Here is a 20,368-nt window from a genome sequence, read left to right on the forward strand (position 1 = left end):
AAGAAGAAGAAGAAGAAGTGAGAGTCTGAAGTAAGAGTTTTTTTAAACAAAAGTTTCCTTGTGGTTATATTCTCTTGCTATATGCACTTATTCACGTCAACTAGAAATCTGATTTCAAAAGCCATCCAGTTTGGAGAGAAATCCAATATTTAATGTCACATCTTTACCTCAGTTTTTATAATAGTGGTTTTTACAATCACGTTGGGTCGAATTAGATTATTTTATAGCCTGGGTGGAATGACTTTATACTAATTGTAATTTTTTTTTTTTTTCGATATGGAGTCTCCCTCTGTCACCAAGGCTGGAATACAGTGGCATGATCTTGACTCACTACAACCTCTGCCTCCTGGGTTCAAGCGATCCTCCTGCCTCAGACTCCCAAGTAGCTGAGACTACAGGCGTGTACCACCATGTCCAGCTAATTTTTGTATTTTTAGTAGAGATGGGGTTTCACCACATTGGCCAGGCTGGTCTCGAACTCCTGATCTCGTGATCCCCCATCTCAGCCTCCCAAAGTGCTGGGATTACAGGCGTGAGCCACCGCACCCTCCCTAATCATAATTTGCTACATCAGTTCTCACCTCAAATGGAGCCCAGCCATAGAGGCCCTCTTCTTCCTTTAGTTGGGGTCACGAGCACATTTCTTTCTCCCTTTTCCTTCTCAGACAAATGCTTAAACCAGGCCAACACCAAGAGGCTTGGCAAGATTCCCCTTTGCAACTAGCCCAACTCTGACTAGGTGGTTCATTAGAAATAAATCTCTTGTTTCTGAGTCTTTGAGCAGGTACAAGTAATTCTGCCTAGACCTTGGCCTTGGTCCTTGTTTTCATTCAATGGGTCCAGTGGCCCTGTCTCTCCGGGGCTTCGTGTCTCCATCCCAGGGACCCGAATCTAACAAATCTCTGTGCAGTCCTCCCTCCATCCAGACCAGTGTTAACTTCCTGCCTGATGTCTGACCATTTCCATTCCACATCAACGCCCCCTGCACCCTCTGGCCTTAGAATTCCTGAGCCATGTCTGGAAGTTTTTGTGCATCCCTTGAACATGATGGCTCTCTCTGGGCTCAGCATGTCTGTAAATTTCCCCAGTATCTGCCTTGCCCCATTGCAGAGTCTAGTGCCAAAGCCAAGTGTTTCTCTGGCACAACCAGCCCTTCCTATCAGAAGCCTGAGGCTGGCAGTGACTCATGTGGAAGACCAGTTAGCAATTCAAGATCTCACAAATGTACTGTGCTTCAGACAATATCAGAAAAACCAAGTGGCCAGACGTGGTGGCTCACGCCTGTAGTCCCAGCACTTTGGGAGGCCAAGGCGGGCAGATCATGAGGTCAAGAGATCTAGACCACCACGCCCAGCTAATTTTTGTATTTTTAGTAGAGACATGGTGAAACCCCGTCTCTACTAAAAATACAAAAATTAGCTGGGTGTGGTGGCATGCGTCTGTAGTTCCAGCTACTAGGGAGGCTGAAGCAGGAGAATTGCTTGAACCTCGGAGGTGGAGGCTGCAGTGAGCCAAGATCGTGCCACTGCTCTCTAGCTTGGTGACAGAGTGAGACTCCATCTCAAAAAACAAAAGAACCAACAAACAAACAAGTGGTTGGCCAGGCACGGTGGCTCATGCCTGTAATCCCAGCACTTTGGGAGGCTGAGGCTGGTGGATCACTTGAGATCAGGAGTTCAAGACCAGTCTGGCCAATATGGTGAAACTCCATCTCTACTAAAAATACAAAAATTAGCTGGGTGTGGTGGCACGTGCCTGTAATCCCAGCTGCTAGGGAGGCTGAGGCAAGAGAATCACTTGAACCCAGGAGGCGGAGGTTGCAGTGAGCCAAGATTTTGACACTACACTCCAGCCTGGGCAACAGAGTGAGACTCTGTCTCAAACAAACAACCCAAGTGGTCTAGGTGAACACAATTATTAACACTAAACAGACACTTGGCTAGCACTGACTATGTGTCAGCACATTTAGGCTTATTATCTTTAACGCTTAGACCATAGAAGCGTTGGGTCTGGTGTGAATTTACACCAGTTGTTTGAGTATAGACACACATGAGCACCAGCCGGGTGACCCAAGGTGAAGCAGCATCTCACGGTTGTTTTCAAATAAAATTCTAGTAAAATTCATAAAATTAAAATGATTGATTTATCCAGGTGTATTAGTGGTCTGGTCTGGCTATGTATACTGTATTAACTCTTTTGATGAAAATTCTTTGATCATTCTAGTTCAGTGGCAAAATAACAGCAACAATATTAGTAATAAAGCCTTGGGATGGGTCATTAGAGAAGAGCAATAAAGAGATGAAAGTTGGTTTTCCTAAGGCCTTGGAGTCTGCATGACTAAGAATGGCCAAAGGACCCTGACATTCTATCTGTGAAGGTTACCAGGAGGCAGAGGAACATGACCTTGGCAGGTGTAAGTTGTCTGCTGAAAGATATTAGAGTCAAGTCCCTCGGGGGGCTGCTATACCAGACTCAAGAAGGGTGCAAATCTGCAATCTTCCTGGTGCTTTCAGATAGTGCTTATTTAGCAAAATCAGACACATTTTTAGATGCAAAAATTCTGCTTTGGAGACCACCCTCCAAGGCGGCAGGTGCTGAACACCTTGGGAGAGCTTGTCTAAGAGGTAGATGGTTATTCATGAGTGGGAGGCCCCGGAGAGTTAGCAGCGTGCAAGAATCCACTGGATTGATGGAGAATAGTCTCTTTATTAAAAAAAAAAATGGAGCATTGTAATTATTTCAGTTTAGTTAAATCTGAGATAAAATTCGTGCCACTTTAGCATAGTATTCCAGTGGGACTGTGGCTATGGAAAGGATGGATTATATCTGGGTTCCTGTTATTTAATATAAAAGCCTACAATATGGCGGCAAGCCTATGGAAGCCTGGGGTGGCTTTCAAGTCTTGGCTTTCACAATATTTACTCCCAATAATGACTTATGAAGTCTATTGTTAAATAGAAAGATGTGGAGCACAGTTAACGGCAAATAAAAACAAGCGAATTTTAGCCTCACTGGCCATGGGTCCTGAACTTCTAGTTAAATGCTTATTGCCGGTTTGTTAATCATGGTCACAGGAAATTTTTAGCCATGTACTATGTCAAAGAAGAAATGATGTTTTAGACATCCAGTTTAATAAGTCTAAGTAAAACCTGGTGATTTTAATTTCTGGGCTAGAAGAAGAAACGGTTACTTCAAACAGCTTCAAGTCCCTGATTATTGAATGATCATGGAATCTGCGTTTGGCAAAGCCATCATTTTACAGAGTCAGCTCTGTCAGAGGTCACTGGCAAATGAGGAAAAAGGCTGTTGGGTTTCAGACAGGTGCCCCTGAAGGTGCTCTATGCAGAGGTTGGTACAAAATAGACCCGCAGAGCAAGAGGGGTGATAGTTATCCTCTGTCCTCCTCCCATGTAACAAAACGCCCTTGTTCAAAGCAAAACGCAGCCTCTTTTTTCCTGCATCTCCTGACTCCCAAGGTGAATCTCCTGGATCTCTCTGTGACAGCAACAGTGATGACTCCACATGGCTTCCTGAAAGTGGATCTTTGGGGCCTTGGCTCTCCTCCCAATCCCCCTTCCCTCATGGGGTCCCACTCCAGCATTTCGAAACTCAAAATCACTGGGCCTGCAGCCTGCCAGGAAATCCATCCAGGCCCTTGCCCTGGAAGGAAGTGCTACTATTAAGTTTGGACGACTTTTTTTGGGGCCATCTAAAGTTTTCTTTTGTCAGTTTCTTGGTGTCATTATCTTTGCATTTCCCTTTAGGGACAATTCTAAAAGCTTTTTTTTTTTTTTTTTTACATAATAATGACACTATGATTTGAATCTTTGGTTTGTCGTGTCTGTTGCAGATGTATTTTTGCTTTTAAATTTTATTCGTGGAGTTTTTGTTTTCTTTTGTTTGCTTTATGCACAAGTGATTTTTGAATGTTGTCAAAGCCGATGTTTGCTTGGGGATTGGCTTTGCCTGGCCCTGGTATGGCGGGGTCTGTATCCTAAACAACAGCGGTTTTGACTGTTTCATTTGGCTTCCTGGAAAAAATGTCTCACCTCTTGCCAGACGTTCTCAAAACAAAAGGTGATCATGTCCCAATACTAGGGCGGTGAGCATGTTGTATTGTGGCTGAGGCTCAGGAGGTACATGGCTCTGGGATGGAGAACTGGGACACAGAAGTGCTTTGGTGAGAAAAAAGACATTGATTACCTGGCCAAAACCTGTCTCATGGAGAGCGTGCATTCAATCTATTCTTGCATACTCAAGCACAATCTCTTTGTTGGGTTGCATGTCCATTTTCTTGCTTCTTTGCCTGTTTAAATTCTTGAATCCAGAGAACTTACTAGATAGAAATATTCACAAGGTTTAAAATAATTTCTGTACATACAATATTTTGTATATACACACATACGTTATTCTCTCTGTAAGATTAATACCATGACCAGGTGCAGTGGTGCAAGCCTGTAATCCCAGCACTTTGGAAGGTCGAAGCAGGTGGATCACCTGAGGTCAGGAGTTCGAGACCAGCCTGGCTAACATGGCAAAATCCCACCTCTATTAAAAAATACAAATATTAGCCAGGTGTGGTGGCGGGCACCTGTAATCCCAGCCACTGGGGAGGCTGAGGCAGGAGAATAGTTTGAATCCGGGAGGTGGAGGTTGCAGTGAGCCGAGATCATGCCACTGCACTCCAGCCTGGGTGACAAGAGTGCAACTCCAGCTCAAAAAAAAAAAAAAAAGATTAATACCATTTCAATACAGATAGTATTTTGTATACACATGTATCTAAACACAGTAGGTGTGAAGCATGATTGCCTTTCTTCATATTGGCAACAAGAACTGTGAATGCTAGGTTTATAAATAGTGTCATTTTTATTATTTAGTAAGATTTACCTAATAAAAATAAATAAATTTAAAATTTTATCTTTGCATAAATGATTTTGATTGAAAATTCTGATAGCCACTAACTGAAGCGTTGCCTTTCAATTGTAATAAATTATCATGGATATTTTAGAAGAAAAATGTTTTTCAAAATCCAATTGAAATAAGTTTAGATTTTAATCTTCATTCAATGCATATTTTTGAAGAAAATAATTCAAATTTTGTACACGTAAAATATAATTGTTTTGCTTTGTAATCCTTCGAATCATTAGAGTCAATGGAACACAAATTACGTAAAAAATTTTAAAATAATGCAGTGATTTTTACCGAAGTGAAGGCAAGAAAATAATTTTAATGAAAGAAATATAACATTTTATTTGTTATTCGTATTTGTTTTATGCCTTGCCCACATATTGATGGCTCACCAACAGAATACCCAAACACAACACAGTCATTATGATAAGCAGCCTTTGATATTTTGCTAACTTCCAATCTTAAAAACCACAGCTTTCTATGAATTTCATGTTTTTTGTTTTATGAAAGAATAGAGAAGGATAAAACATCTTGAATTTAACAAACTGTTAGCTTGACTTATAATCTCAGATATTTACACACGTGATATATGGGCTACTATTGTGCTCTGCTTTCCTGGCCTCGTCCATGGCTAGTCGCCCTGGTCAAAACCATCCTGTTGCCATGCCTGTCTTTTGTGTTGTACTTAGAAGTCCCTATTTGGCTTTGATTTAGTATAAATCTTTTCGTTGTTTTTTTTTTTTTTCTATTATTTTTATGACTTTGTTTTATGTATTAAAATCATTAATCCATCTGGAACGTATTTTCAATTCAAGATAAAAAAATAAAGACCTCATTCTGTGTCTGAAACTCAGCCAATTAGGCAGACATGGTTTGCTGGAAGAGCTCTCATTTTCTCACTAGTTTGTAATTCTGCCTTCATAACATGTTACATTTATTTATCACGTCGCGTGCGTTTGTGTAGTTTTAATTTTGTTTGTTTCAGGGCCATGGTTGCACTGTTTTTGTTGCTGTTTTTTTTAAGTTATTGTTGTTTTGTTTTGCTTTCTGATAACACTTAGGGTATGTCTCACCTCATTATCTTTAGTTTTAAAACATTTATTAGATGTTCTTAAGAATATACTTCCCAAGGGGAACATCACCAGGGCCTGTCAAGAGGTGGGGGGCAGGGGGAGGGATAGTATCAGAAGAAGTACCACCATGGCGCACATATACCCGTGTAACAAACCTGCACATTCTGCACATGTATCCCAGAACTTGAGTATTAAAACAAAAAGAATATACTTCCCAGATATACTTCAGAATGTTTGGCAAGGTAAATAACATTTTCTTCTTTGTTAAACAAGCCCAAAATATTTATGAAACTTTGGAGAAAAGAGAGAATGTCATGCAACAGCTCACCTGCCTAGTATAGCACTATCTTTCAAACATGTTTTCTTTTAGGCTTTGGAGATTATGAAAATACATTTTTTTTTGCATATTCATGAGCTCGATCTGGCTTGGCTTTCTAAAGAGAACCTGCTCAGGCATGCTGGAATCTGGTCCAGGCTCTGGCCCTGCCCACGGCACTGAGGGACTCTAGTCAGGCAGTGAGGCTGGCCCTAGTAATGCGGCTGGGCTTGGAAGGCCCGGGGTTCAGTGGGGAGAAATCCAGGCAAGAAGGGTACTGGGGAGCGTGCCAGGCCCAGCTGAGCAAGGAGAGATTCTTTGAAGAAACCACTAATGGGGATGCAGATGATGCTGTTTCCGAGGACGGCTGCTGCTAGGGAGGGAAGCAGGCTTGTACCTTGAGGGTCAAGGTGGGCCTTGGTCCTGGGAGGGAGATCGAGCTGGAAGAAAGCCAGAGTGAACTGCAGACTGGTGATTGAGGCTACGATGTGGTCTGGGTGGAGCTGGGGGAGAAACACCGCAGAATTGGGGCGCACAGGGAACTTGGAGCTGCTGCAGGTGCTGGGATCTCAAGTCCAAGGCTTACCAAGGACAGTGGACCTTTCTTTCTTCTTTTTTCCCTTCCTTTGTTTCCCTCCCTTCCTCCCTCCCTCTTTCCCTTCTTCCCTCTGTTCTTTCTTTCCTTCCTTCCTCTCTCTGTCTCTCTCTTCCTGCTTCCTTCCTTTTTTCTTTCTTTCTTTTGACAGGTTCTCACTCTGTCACCAGAGTGCAATGGTGTAATCAGCTCACTGTCGCCTCAACCTCCTGGTGTCAAGTGATCCTTCCACCTCAGCCTCCCTGCTAGCTAGTACAACAGGCATGCTCTGCTGTACCTGGCTAATTTTTTATTTTTTGTAGAGATGGGGTCTCACTATGTTGCCCAGGCTGGTCTTGAACTCCGACCTCAAGCAATCATCCTGCCTCAAATTCCCAAAATGCTAAGATTACAGGTGTGAGCCACTGTATCCAGCCCCTATTGGATCTTTCTGAGTCTCCAGTGAGAGCTGAAATGTCATCCAACAACCATCAACCTATCACAGAATTATTTTCTTTTTTCAACCCTCTCTTTCAGGTATTGGAGATTATGAAACCACATTTTTGCAAATTGGTGTGTTCCAACCCTACTGGACGCATACTACTTTTGAGGTAGGCTGGCTAGAAAGGCTTTCAAGAGCCTGACCGCAGGGCGTCTCCTGGGCTCTGTCCATGAAGGCCAGGTGGGAGTTCAGGGACATCCTGCCTGAGCCTTGCACAATGGTCCTTTCTTGGTGGATCTGCTTGGTACAGCGCAAAGTTTGTGCGACTTCTCAGCATCTGGTGATTAAAGATATGAGAGGAGGGATTTTTCGAAAATACTGAACAGAACCAGCTACATAATTTGCAGGGCCTAGTGCTGAAGACGTTAAGGAGTTTGAGATGGTGAGAGCAGAACCTTCAGCCTGACCCAGGCTGTCTGAGCCCATGCTCATGAAGCGGCTTAGTGACCTGATGGTGTATTATGTACAAAATAATACGTTCCAATAGTCAAACGTTTAACCTATACCCGAGGAATCATAATGGTCTTGGGAGAAATTGTTTGGTTTTCGAGTCTCAAGTTAAACACTTTGAGAATTTTTAAAGGGCAGCATTGAGGGAGAGAGGAGGTTCACTGGAGTAAATTGGAGGTGGAGAGAAAGGAAAAGGGACCGACCGCTCTGGGTGCTTGTGGGGTGCACACAGCGAGGGCCTCACTTCTCGTGCGCTGTCACCCAAACCCCAGCAAGAGGAGAGGCGACCACATTAGTAGTGCCAACCTGGTAAACTATTGAGATGATCAAAGGCAAAAGATGCTACATGGTACAAAGAATAAAATAAAATCAAGGGAACAAGAGAAATAAAGTTTGAAATAATAAAAGATTCAAATATTCAGAGAGATAAAAGAAGACTTTAAAAAATAGGAATGGCAAGACTAAAATATAAGGGGCAGAAGGACCAGGCGTGGTGGCTCATGCCTGTAATCCTAGAACTTTGGGAGGCCGAGGTGGGTGGATCACCTGAGGTCAGGAGTTCAAGACCAGCCTGGCCATCACGGTGAAACCCCATCTCTGAAAAAATAAAACAAACAAAACAATAATAATGTAAGGGGCAGAGGAAAGTAAAAAGTGAAAGAACAATGTAAATTATTTTTAAATGATTGCGTCAGTTTTCTAGGACACTCTTGATAAAGTACCACCAGCTGGGGACTTGAACACAGAAATGTACTCTCTCGCAGTTCTGGAAGCTGGAAGTCCGAGATCAATGTGTCAGGGGGCTTGTTTCTTTCTAGGGTCTGAGGGCTCCCTCCCAGCTTCTGGTGGTTTGCCGCAATCTTCGGGGTTCTCCGGGTTGTTGAAGCATCACCCCGACCTCAGCTTTCATGTTCACATGGCATTCTACCTGTGTGTCTCTGTGTCAAAATGTTCCCTTTTACAAGGACATCAGTCATATTGGATCAGGGGCCACCCCACTCCAGGAGGACTTTGTCTCAACAAATCGTATTGGGAATGACCCTGTTTCCAAAGCGGGTCACATTGCGAGATATTGAGGATAAGGACTTTAACAGATGAGTTTGGCTGGGTGGCCACAATCCAATCAATAGCAATGATAAACAAGAGAAAGGCAAAACCAGGACAGTAAAGAGATAATTTAAAATAAAACACTGAGAGCTATAGTCTATAAATATCGCTATGTCGTAACAGGCAATTATAAAACCTTAAAAATTAGGATATTAAACAGAAACCTTTTATGTGAACAAAATAACAAGAACCAACACTTTCTGGAAAATATAACCAGAATAACACAAACAAATGATTAAAACAGCGGGTGTGGCAGCTTCTTTGAGCTGAGACCCCAGGGAGTTCATCCTCGGGGCAGAATATCAAGAGGGGCTGAGTCAACCTAGACACCTGGGGTCTCCTCCTTCCTACCTCTTCAGGTCAGAGGCTGACTTCTCAGGACTGACTGGCACACACCCAGCAGTCCAGCATCAATCGCCTGCTAGGCATGGGGCCCTCTCCATGTTTCTTTTTAGGTTGTGTGCCAGGTACAAAATAACATAATCAAGTCCATGATGGCACACGGTCCACAATCTGTCCTCATCATTCTGCCTGGGAAATTCTTGCCAACTCTGTTAGTTCTCTCCTTCCAGCTTGGCTAGTGTGTGTGTGTGTGTATGGTGTGTGTGTGTGTGTGTGTGGTGCGTACGTGTGTTTTCACAAACTGGCACATACGCAAAGTAGTGAAGATTTACCCTGAAAGAGAATGCCTGCTTGACTCTGCAGGAGAGGACTGACAAGCTCTGTTAGACTTGCAGGTAAGAGAAGAGAAGGCCAATAATTTTTCTGGGGAATTTTCTTTCTTTCTTCTTTTCTTTCTTTTTTTTTTTGAGATGTAGTCTCACTCTGTTGCCTAGGCTGGAGTGCGATGGTGCGTGCCATCTGGGCTCACTACAGCCTCTGCCTCTGGATTCAAGTGAAGCTCCTGCCTCAGCCTCCTGAGTAGCTGGGACTACGGGCGCCCTCCACCATGCCCAGACAATTTTGGAATTTTTAGTTGAGACAGGGTTTCGCCATGTTGGCCAGGCTGGTCTCGAACTCCTGAGTTCAGGCGATCCGCCCAGCTCAGCCTCCCAAAGTGCTGGGATTACAGGCTTGAGCCGCCACACCTGGCCTGATGAGGTTTCTTTATAAGGGGCCTATGTGGAGAGGAGAATGGCATTGTGGGAAGGAGTGGCTGGTTTTGGAGAGATATTAAGATTGACAGAGACGGGGACAGAGGTTATTAAAGAAAGCTTGCTTCTCTCAGTGCTTGCCTATTTTCCCTGTGGCGTTTTTTGAGACACTGAAGTAAAGATCTGAATTCCTTTCACCTTTGAGTTTCCTCCGGAGTGACTCAGGCACTTGAACCCCGTGAGATGCTTTAAAAAAAAAATACTGACTGCAATTTTCTCAGTATTATTGATTAATGTAGGTAGTGAGCACCCACCAGGCGCAGGGGATGGGTGCGGCAGTGAACGTGCGGGTGGAAACATGGGGAAAGCCCATCTCTACTAAAAACACAAAAATTAGCCGGATGTAGTGGTGGGCGCCTCTGGGCAGTGGGTGCCTCTGGGCGGTGGGTGGGTGCTCGCTACCTATATTAATCAATAATACTGAGAAAATTGCAGTCAGTAATTTTTTTTTTTTTTTAAAGCATCTCACTGGGTTCAAGTGCCTGAGTCACTCCCAAGGAAACTCAAAGGTGAAAGGAATTGAGATCTTTACTTCAGCGTCTCAAAAAACGCCACAGGGAAAATAGACAAGCACTGCGAAAAAAGCTTTCTTTGACCTCTGGGCGGTGGGTGGGCTCCGCAGGCTGCATGCCTTGTGGGGAGAAGCTGAGTCCACATACCAGCTGCTGCTCTTCTGGCCTCTGAACCATTTCTTACAACACTTTTGACACCAAATGTGGGGGGCAGTTTTCCCACGCCAACCCCTTCAGCACCGGCCGGGTGCCCTTCAATTCACTTCAATTCTAACACTCACCCACAAGTTAACAGATCCTCTTCTCTTCAGATGCCTGTCAGTCGCAAATCTCAGCCTCTTGTTCTATATCACAAATCCCAAACCTCCCTCCTTAGTTTGATAATTTCCTAGAACGGCTCATAGAACTCTGGAAAGTGCTTTACTTACCATGACTAGTTCATTATAAGGGATACAGCTCATAAGGAGTCAACGGAAGAGCTGCCCAGGGCGAGGATGGGGAGGGGCCTGGAGCTTCCATTCTCTCTCCAGGTGCCCTGTGTGGCCTTCTCAGGCCTGGAGCAATTCGCCAAGGAGAAGCTCTCCTAGCCCCAGAGTTTAGGGATCCTGTGGAGGTTCCATTATGTACTCATTGGTGATTAAACCATTGCCCACTGGGGATCAGGTCAATCCCCAGCCTCTCTTCCCTCCCTGGAGGGTGGGGAGTGGGCACACGTTCCTACCTTCTAATCGTGTGGGTGGCTCCTTTAGTCTTGAAGCTGTCTCTGGGGCAACAGTGTCACCTCATTAGAATAAACCCAGGTAAGGTTGAAAGGGCTGATTTTTTTTTTTTTTTTTTTTTTTGAGACGGAGTCTCTCTCTATCACCCAGGCTGGAGTGCAATGGCACGATCTCAGCTCACTGAAACCTCTGCCTCCTGGGTTCAAGCGATCCTCCTGTCTCAGCCTCCTGAGTAGAGCTGGCATTACAAGCGCCCACCACCACACCCGGCTAATTTTTGTATTTTTAGTAGAGATGGGGTTTCCCCACGTTGGCCAGGCTGGTCTCAAACTCCTGACCTCAAGTGATTTGCCCACCTTGACCTCCCAAAGTGCTGGGATTACAGGCATGAGCCACTGCACCCAGCCGAAAGGGCTGATTCTGATAACAAAAGATATTCCTCTAAACCCCATCAGTTAGGAAATTCCCAGGGGATTTAAAAGGAGCTCCATATTAGAAACTGGGGACAAAGACCAAAAATGTGTTTCTTAGCATATCACAATGTCACATACCTAAGTGACTTCTTCCCAGAAAGTTCCCAAACCTTCTCATCTCTTTACCTCATTTGTGCTATGGGGACAATTAATATTATAAAATATTAATATTATAATTATAATGTTATTTTAATAATATTTTTTATTAAAAATAATCACTTTTTTTGAGATGGAGTCTTGCTCTGTCACCCAGGCTGATGTGCAATGGTGCAATCTTGGCTCACTGCAACCTCCACCTACTGAGTTCAAGCCATTCTTCTGCCTTAGCCTCCCAAGTAGCTGGGATTACAGGTGTGCACCACCACGCCCAGCTAATTTTTGTATTTTTAGCAGAGATGAGGTTTCACCATATTGGCCAGGCTGGTCTCAAACTCGTGACCTCAGCCTCCCAAAGTGCTGGGATTACAGGCATGAACCACTGTGCCTGGTCTATTAAATAATCACTTTCTAATGGGCTTCTCACCAACACATCTCAGGGCATCCACGGAAACATCAGTCATTCCTACCTGGAGCAGCTGAAAAGATATCAAATGCACAGATAATTTATAGCAACCCCAGATCACTTCTGAACTCTCTTGGTAAGAATGACAGCTCTTCCCTGCACAGCGGGGGGACCCTCTCCTTGTGACCACTGTGATTGATAGGTTCCACCCTTCAACTAGGGAAACTCCAAACATTTAGTCTTGGTTAATTATTCTTCATCTCAGGATCTCAAGCTTTCAAATATTAAAGATGCGCTACCAAAGGACCGAGGCTCAAGGATGAGTGTGGTGCAGGACAGGGGGTGGGACCTCGTGTTACAAAGGCCCTGCAGAAGGCTGGAGACCCCGTGTGCTGGTGCAATGGCACTTGGCAGAGAAGACATTGGCTTGTAGTTGAGACTGAAGGAACTCTTGTCCATGTAGATATGGGAAGGCGGTAAGAGGGAGCTATGTTTTTGAGAGAAGGGACAGGGAGGACAGAGTGGGAGCAGGGTGAGGAATGATGGGTTTCTGACATTTCTGGGCCATGGGACCTGGTGAATCCGTAGCCCTTCTAGACCCCTTTGTAGCTCTCTGGTCCCTTCTCCTCCACACCGTCTCCAATTTCAGGCTCTCACTGGGTCCTTTCAGAAGAAGTAGGGGACACTCCAGGTACAGAGTGAGCCGGCACAGACGAAGTCAGAAATTAGTTATCAGACAAAAGGACTAGAATGCATTTGAATGAATAAAGAGGAAAACGTATGCATTTTTGTCCTGCTGGAATATTTGAAATGCAAAAGAACTGGTGTTTATACAAATTTACAGCATCTATCCTATGTCTTAGTCACCTACACCATTTGGAAAGCTATGTGCTCTAACTAGAGGCAGGTCCGGAAATAATTTAGGATGAATCTGGAATGCACTTCTCCCTCCATTCCCACACCCCTGGCTTAAATTGGGGAGTGAGTGGCTACACCTGCCTTCAAATCCTTCTCTCACCCTGCCCATCTGCCCACTGGAAGCCACACTTGGGCTTGACCACACTTTTACAGGGTGGCCAGGGAAAGTCCTCGGGGATAACAGGCCACAGAGACTCCCTAGGGGATGTCAGGTGGGGCTGGGTGTAGATTGGTGAAAATTATCAGAATCAATATAGAGTCACTTATGTCAAATCCTAATAAAACAAAGTTGGGAGGTCTTGAAGAAAAAGTCCTCATGCATATTTGCCTTATAAGAAGAACTATTGGCCGGGCGCGGTGGCTCACACCTGTAATCCCAGCACTTTGGGAGGCCGAGGCAGGTGGATCACGAGGTCAAGAGATCAAGACCATCCTGGTCAACATGGTGAAACCCCGTCTCTACTAAAACTACAAAAAATTAGCTGGGCATGGTGGCGCGTGCCTGTAATCCCAGCTACTCAGGAGGCTGAGGCAGGAGAATTGCCTGAACCCAGGAGGCGGAGGTTGCGGTGAGCCGAGATCGCACCATTGCACTCCAGCCTGGGTAACAAGAGCGAAACTCCGTCTCAAAAAAAAAAAAGAACTATTGCAAGAGACTCTCCTAAACCACAACCCTGCAGTGAAGCCTGCTGCTATGATGACAGCTTTCCAGTAACAGCCAGTCCTAACTGCAGCCTTGCAAGTAGCCTTACAACACCTCAAGCTTGCAGCCGGGGTCGCTCCAGTGAAGACCCTCTCCTAGTACTGGCCAGTGTACACTTTGCCACCTGTGATAAGCCCTGTAACCAGTAAACCTTTGTTTCAAAACCTGCACATACTTCTCCTTTTTGCCTTTAAAGGTTTCCCTTTGCCTCAGCTTCCCCGGATATGCCTGTGAGTAGTCAGAGCGTGCACATCTGGATTATAACCCTTCTGCCTAATCCTGAATAAACTCATTTCTTTGGAGGGCCACGCTCTGTTATTTTTGGTTGAAAATATCTGTTAAGCAATCAGGATTTTCCTTCTAAGTCATATTTTTTATTCTTAGAAGCAAATTTATTTCTGTAATGATGGTGCCAAAAATTTTTATAGCTTTTTTGTGGCAGCCATTGAAAGAAAGTTTATTTTGAGTGTATTTGTCCTGGTTGGGAAATATATAAAACAAGTGAGACAATTTCTCCCCCAGTGAATTCATTCAATTTTCTCCAATACTCAAACGTTTCCAACTCATAGATGGTTCCCAAAGATACCTGGTGATTTACATCTTATTGCATACTGGAAGCAGGAAGAAGATATTCAGAAAACAATTATATTTGTTCCAGTGTTTCCTCAGTCAATAACTGTCTAGTCGCTGTCATCTCTTGTCTGTAGCACCTCTGGCCCTGTCCTCTCTCTTCTCCTCCATCTCCTCAGCAGGGCTGCCCGTAGAGCCTACAAATGCCCATGCCATGTGGATGCCTGAAGAACACCCATATGGGGCTTCTCCCAAGAGTCAAGTTCGCAACCCTGGCCATGTCTTTTGGAGTCACAGGGATAAGAAATGGTTTGAAGGCTTTGGCATAAGAACAGTTAATTGATATGGCATTTCCCTAAGAACGCTTTTAGTTATAAAAGAACGAGAAATGTTTCTATGTAAAAGATGAGTTGAAATCACCTTGAAAAGAGGCAATTGGGGGTGAAAGTCAAAGTCACGGACCCTGGAGATAGACAGGACTGGATCAAAGCCTGGTATTACCATTGCCCAGCTGAGTGACCCTTAGCAGGTCACACTGTGGCACCAAACCTGTTTTTCATCCTCAGAAACAAAGGTAACGACCATAAACCTATCGCATATTGGCTAATGTGAGGATGAAGTGAGATAATACACCGGGCCTCTGTGCTTGGTACACAGGAAGCACTCCACGAAGGTGAGGTGCAGTTGTTCTTACTGGGCTCTAAGAAAATACGAGCAAGTTCTTTATTCCCCTGGTGAGACACGTGTCATCGGAAACTCTCCTCCCATCCATTCGTGGTCTGGTGGGGTTGGACAACAGAAAGGCCAATGTTGTACACCCTGCCAGAGCCTCTCCTGCCACTACCTCCTGATCAGATGGAACTTGTGGGCAGCTGGCTCCTCAGCCCCTCCTAGGCCAGGCCTGGATGTCCGGGGCTGAGCAAGCGAAGCTGCCTTCAGGCAAGTGTGTCTACATCCATAAAGACGCTCTCACAGGTTAAAGCATTGTGAAGCCCTGTCCGGGTGACCTTGGCCTGGACAGGGGATGGGCAATTCCTGGCTCTCTTCAGGTTGCCATTATGCATACAAATATATGCATATTTAGTTCAAAATTAAATGCGTTCCTAGCTAATATACATGTTGTCTTAGTTCAGACTGTTACAACAATTAGTCTGGGCAATTTATAAATAATAGAAATTTATTTCTCACAGTTCTGGAAGCTGGGAAGTCTGAAGATCAAGGCACTGGCAGATTCTACCCTGCCAGGTGGCAGGCTGGGCATCTCACCTGGACTTCCAGGCCCACTCCTTTGGCTTCCAGATGCATATGCTTATCTCTGGTGCCCACGTCTCCAAGGTGTCCCCCGGAGAGGTCCTTCTAGCACCCATCTACTCATGTCTCCCTACCATCCTACTTTCTATAACCTTCACTGGCTCCCTGTTAAGTGTAGGAAAAGAGGCACCTGACATTCATGACTCAGCTCTGCCATTTCTTTCCACCTTCACTGCTGGCGTTTCCCCACCATGGGCCCCTTTGAGCTGCCGCAGAAGGCCGTGACCACATGTTAACCCTGAGGAGCCTCAGGCCTCTCTCCCAGGGCTGCTCTGCCTGGGCTGGACTGTCCTCCCCTTGCTGAGGCAGCCAGAGTCAGACGTCTTTCTCCGTGAAACCTTCCTCAGCCTGCCCCGCTCACCTTCTTGTATCTCCACGGCTCTGTCCAGGTTGCCATTATGCATAGAAAGATATGCATATTAGTTCAAAACTAAATGCCTTCCTGGCTAACAGACATACGTTGTCTTAGTCAGTCAGGCTGATACAACAATTAGGTTGGGCAACTTATAAATGATAGAAATTTATTTCTCACAGTTGTGGAGTCTGGGAAGTCCAAGATCAAGGCTCCCGAAGATCCCATGTCTGGTGAGGGTTGCTCTCTGCTTCAAAGATGGACCATTGTTGCTGCATCCTCATTTGGTGGAAAGCGGAAAGGCAAAAAGGAGGAAGAGATGGGCTCACTCCTGGAGCCCTTGTAGAAGGCCCTGATCTCATCCATGAAGGCAGAGCCTAACTGGTATGGTTTGGCTGTGTCCCCACTCAAATTTCATCTTGAATTATAGCTCCCGTAATCCCCATGTGTCATGGGAGGAACCCAGTGCATGGTCATTAAATCATGGGGACAGGCCTTTCCAGTGCTGTTCTCATGATAGTGAATAAGTCTTGTGAGATTTGATGGTTTTATAAAGGCAGGTCCTCTGCATGTGCTCTCTTGCCTGCTGCCATGTAAGATGTGCCTTTGCTCTCCCTTCACCTTCTGCAATGATTGTGAAGCCTCCCCAGCCATGTGGAACTGTGAGTCCGTTAAACTCTTTCCTTTATAAATTACCCAGTCTCGGGTATGTCTTTATAGCAGCATGAGAATGGACTAATACACTAATCATCATCCAACGGTCCCACCTCTTAATACCATCATCCTTGGCTTTAAGATCCAACATGTGAATTTTGGAAGGACAAATACATCTGAATCATGGCACACATCTATACAAATGTATATTTGCATACATATGTAAGCAAATATATACACATATGCATGCATGTATATATGTCTACATTTATATATATGTACTGTGAACTCCATGCAGGTGGAAATGTTTTGTTCACCTCTATTAAGTCTTGTAGGATTTATCTATATGCAATATATAAACAAATATCAATTACATATTTTTCAAATAAAAATGTATAAAAATATAAAATATAAGCATATGAAGACGAACATGTAATTTTGCCCAATGACACAAACATAGAAGTAGGATATGCAGACATAGATATATTGGTAAATAAGTGTATTGACATATAAATACATATATATATAAGTTTATTTTTCCCACATTAAAAACTGAACTTGTCCCAAATCAGAAAGGGAAAGATTTGAAATGCTGTCTCTATATCAACCTAGATTTTCATATGCACATCTACCTACCTCTGAAATCTCTATATTTAGTTCTATTAATGCATGTCCTTTCTTGCTCTAATTTTACATTATTTTAATTATTACATTATACTGTGCTTTGATAAGGTCATTTCCTTCTCATTCTTTTTGTTTTTAAATTTTCATTACTATTTTTTCATATTTTCCATATGAATGAGAATCAGCTAGTTATAATAAATTATTTTTAATTAATTATTTATTTATTTACTTTTTCATAGAACCACCAAGTCCAATGCAATACATTTTGGTAGGAATTTTCACTGGGATTGCACTGAATTTATAGATTAATTAGGGCAAAATTGATGTCCTCCTGATTAAAAATCCTGAAATATCCTGTTTCTCTCTTTAGGTTTTTAGCTTCTGGTTAGGTGGTACAGAAGATTTCTTTATAAATGCATAGTGCATTACTTGGTAGATGTAATTTAATGTGTTTTTATAAATCTTGTTATTGTTGTGAATGAGGTAGTTTTTAAAAAATAAAATTTCTTATAGTGGCAAGTTTCAAAAGCATCTGCAATTTGTGGGGGGGCGTGAGGAATCCTTACGTACCCCAAACCAAACCGCAACAATCACTAACTCATACCTAATCTTTCCTTTCTATTCCATGTAATCCCTTTCCTCCTGCCCAATTAATTTGAAGCAAATCCTGGATTTATTATTATTTCCACCAATGGCTCTTTCTTGTTAATTTTGGGTCTGACAACTTACTTAGCTTTCTTATTAGTTTTAATAACATATTGTTAATTTACTTTGCTTTTTCAGATAGAGACCCTTTCTACTTGATCTCTGCAGTACTGAACATGGTATGTAACACAAGGCAGGACCTTAATACTTGCATGTGGTTGGTTCAAAATGAAATGTGTGACCATCATGATGACATCCTTCCGCTTGCTGTCATGTGACACCACCGGGCCCTTCTCCCATCCCACGACAGTCCTTAAACTCAAGTTCAGGTTCAGTGAAGTCTATGCTAGCCCCTGTGCTGTTTACCATTCCACAGACAATGCCTTTCTTGGCTACTGGGAAAAAAACATCCTGTAGTTTGAACCAATCTCCCCCTCTCCCTGCCTAGCCCTGGGTCTCAGTCTGCAGAGGCTGTGCCTTGGGCTCATTTTAGAGCAGCAGCAGGCACAGATAAAAGTGGGGCAAGGTTCACCTGAGCACAAAGCAGAGCCCAGCCTGGCTAATAATTTATGTAGAGCTTCTATTGCTCAGAATCTGAATCCATTATTCAGCTTTAAAACAGGAATAAACTATGCAAATGCAGCACACAGAAGTGCACACACAGCATATACCAGGCGTTGGCAATGGCTTGACCCACTGGAGTTTTAGAGAGAGACACCTCATTTCCCCTGCCTGTGAGTGTGTAGAAAGAGATAGAAACCTCAGCCATGGCACAAGAGCACCGCGCCACTGTTTATCCTCAGACCTGGCCTTGGGAGACATCTTCAGTGGCACATAGCTGCAGAGAGGTCAAGGCTAGCCTCCAGGGAGAGGCTTGAGTCAGCCTGGCCTTGTCCTTCCCCTGAAAGAGAGAAACTATAACCTATTATTGATGCCATGCATCTGTTAACATAAACCCCGTTTGCCAATTTTTGTTTGATATTTTGGGTCAGCACATTCTGTTACTTATTGGGTAAAGTAGCCATGTTTTCATTACTCTGATGTAGACCTCTATCAAGTAAGTCACTGAGAAGAGGTCTAGGCCGGGTGTAGTGGGTCACACCTGTAATCCCAGCACTTTGGGATGTCAAGGTGGGCCAATCACTTGAGGTCAGGAGTTCAAGACCAGCCTAGCCAACATGGTGACACCCTGTTTCTACTAAAAATGCAAAAATTAGCTAGGTGTGGTGACGGGTGCTTATAATCCCAGCTACTTGGGAGGCTGAGGCAGGAGAATTGTTTGAACCTGGTAGAGGAAGGATGCAGTGAGCTGAGATATCACCACTGCACTCTAGTCTGGGTGATAGAGCAAGACAGAATCTCGAAAAAAAAAAAAAAAAAAAAAAAAGAGGCCGGGCGTGGTGACTCACACCTGTAATCACAGCACCCTGGGAGGCTGAGGAGGGCGGATCGTCTGAGGTCCTGAGTTCAAGACCAGCCTGACCAACATGGTGAAACCGAGTCTTAAAAAAAAAAAAATTTAAAAAAATGAAAAAAAAAGAAAGAAGGAAAGAAAGAAAGAAAGAAAGAGAGAAAGAAAGAGAAAGAAAACGAGGTCTATACTCAGAGCTTATCTACTCCGCAGTCACGATTTTAGGGTTCTCATCCATAATACAGCCTTGAGCCTTCTCAGTTTTAAAAACTTGTCCTCATGGCAACTCCCACGGCATCCTTGACTCGGATCCCCCTCTGCTTCTCCTCTGGCTTTGGTGTGGCTTTCTTCGGTTCTCTCACCCAAAATGGAGCTGGCTTGGTTGTATGCCTAGGCTGGAAAGATTTAATCTCATTTAAAAAGTAGCTGCTATTTAATGCAAAGAGGGCTGGATTTGAAATCTGAAAATATGGGCTCAGGGCCTGCAAGTACAACCTATTGCTAGGGCCACGCTGGTGGAGTCATTTTGCATCTTGGAAACTTCAGCGTCATGGGTAACACTGAACTCAGATCTTTGGTACCAGAGTCAGGCAGGACGACGGGTATGCAAGTGTTGGGTAGGATGTGTTGTGTATACTAATATCACTAGAACTGTGCCTAGCCGACATGCACCAGGACACATTACTTGTTAAACTATTGGAGTATTTCTGTGCCAGTTCAGAAATAGCTATCTTTCCAAGAGGCCCCACACCCCCAATGTTCTGGGGTTCTTCACTGCTCTGACTGCCTCGACCTCTCATTTACCCCTCACCGCATTCCCACTATCCTGCCACGGAAGGGTTAATGCCTGGTACTATTCCCAAGGCTCACAGTTTTCTGCCTTTGGCTCC

The sequence above is a fragment of the Sapajus apella genome, unplaced genomic scaffold (assembly GCF_009761245.1).
Source record: "Sapajus apella isolate SASKATOON/1434 unplaced genomic scaffold, GSC_monkey_1.0 scaffold10, whole genome shotgun sequence".
Classification (NCBI taxonomy): domain Eukaryota; kingdom Metazoa; phylum Chordata; class Mammalia; order Primates; family Cebidae; genus Sapajus; species Sapajus apella.